We start from the raw sequence: 1906 nt of genomic DNA on the forward strand, positions 1-1906 counted from the left end.
TCCTTAAGGTACGCGGGAGGTCGGCGCTCCCTGGTGGACCTTCTGGGGAGATCTGGTGGAGGCGGTGCGGCTTCCGCTGCTGGTGCGTCGGGGGGCCGTGATGTGGCCGGCGGCTGCGGGTCTGGTTCCGTCGGTATCTCGGGCTCTGACGGTCCGGGCGCTTCGTAGGGCGGTGCAGCCGGTGATGGGGCCATGTCCTCGGTTGGCCCCTCCCCGGGTCCTCCCTCTTCCATGTCCGCAGGCTCCTCCGGTAGCGTGCGGCGGCGTAACTGGTCTATGTGCCGCCGTAATACCTGGCCCCCCTTGGTTGATATATCGTAGTGGCGGGACCCCATTACTCGTAGCACCCGGCCCACCACCCATTCGGGCCCCCTGGCATAGTTTCGGGCGTATACCGGGTCACCCGCGAAGAAACCCCTGGCTGCGTCCCGGACCTCAGGACTTCCGCGGGTGTCTGGTGCCCTGTCGGGGTGTAGCCTATCTAGGCGGGTTATGAGCTTGCGCCCCATGAGGAGCTCTGCCGGACTGACCCCGGTGACCGGGTTGGGGGTGACCCGATTATCGAAAAGGAAGGCGGCTAACCTGTGGTCCCAGTCGCCCTGCACGATCCGGCTCAGGGCTTCTTTGGTTGTGCGGACCATCCGCTCTGCCTGGCCGTTGGTGGCCGGGTGGAAGGGGGCAGACCTTATGTGCCTTATCAGATATCTCTGGAGGAACGCCTGGAAGTCCGCCGAGGTGAACGCGGCCGTGTTATCCGAGACGATGGTGTCCGGGATACCGTGTGTGCATAAGACCCTGCGCAGCGCTCGGATTGCGGCGGCGGACGAGGTGGACCCTACAGGAATGACCTCCAGCCATTTGGTGTAGGCGTCCACAATTATCATGAAGATCTGCCCCTGGAATGGCCCTGCAAAGTCGAGGTGGAGGCGCGACCATGGCTTCCTGGGGGACTCCCACCGTGTGGCGGGGGCGCTAGGAGGCTCGGGCCGCATCTCCTGACATGTCTGGCACCTACGGACCCAGCTCTCAATCTCCCCGTCCATCCCCATCCACCAGACGTAGCTCCTGGCTAACGCCTTCATTCGGACTATGCCGGGATGGGTCTCATGTAGGGATTCCAGAACACGCTTTTGCAGCGGGGGGGGGGGACCACCACCCTACTTCCCCATAATAGGCACCCTTTGTGGGCTGCTAGTTCCTCCCTCCTGGTTTTATACGGCTTGAATTCTTCCCCCATGTTTCCTTCTGGCCAACCCCTCACCACCCAGTCTAGCACCCGTGCCAGTGTCTTGTGTTTCTGGGAGGCCCTGGAGACCTCTGCTGCATGGAGGGGCTGCTCCGGGAGGCTCTCCACTAGCATTACCTGGTGTGCGGGGGCAGGGTCTGGACCTACTTCGGGAAGTGGCAGCCGGCTGAGTGCGTCCGCGTGACCCATAGCTTTGCCCGCTCGGTGGACCAGTGTGTAGTGTAGGAGTTGAGGAATTGGTTCCACCTCAACACACGCTGTGATAGGATTTGGGGGGTTTGCCGGTCTGGGGCCAACAGACCTAGGAGGGGCTTGTGGTCCGTAGCAATTGTGAACCTCCGCCCGTACAGATATTCGTGGAACTTGCGGACCCCCGCCACGATTGCCAGAGCCTCCTTGTCTATCTGCGCGTAATTGCGCTCTGCCGAAGTCAGTGTGCGGGAGTAGTACGCTACCGGTACCTCCCTCCCGTCCGGGAGTTGGTGCCCCAGGACTGCTCCCACCCCATAGGGCGATGCATCACAGGCCAGGATGACGGGGAGACCCTCGTCAAAATGGTGGAGCACCGCGTTGGACACCAGGACATCCTTGACCGCCTGAAACGCGGCGGCTTGTCGCTTGCCTCAAACCCAAGGGGCTTTTTTGTCCAACAGCCGGTGA

General features: G+C 62.4%; 1 pseudogene; it reads right to left on the reverse strand.

Moving 5' to 3' along the window:
- Window positions 1-500: 500 nt before the first annotated feature.
- LOC132567632 (uncharacterized protein K02A2.6-like) lies at window positions 501-1180 on the reverse strand (annotated as a pseudogene).
- Window positions 1181-1906: the final 726 nt, after the last annotated feature.

Source organism: Heteronotia binoei, chromosome 2, assembly GCF_032191835.1.
Source record: "Heteronotia binoei isolate CCM8104 ecotype False Entrance Well chromosome 2, APGP_CSIRO_Hbin_v1, whole genome shotgun sequence".
Classification (NCBI taxonomy): domain Eukaryota; kingdom Metazoa; phylum Chordata; class Lepidosauria; order Squamata; family Gekkonidae; genus Heteronotia; species Heteronotia binoei.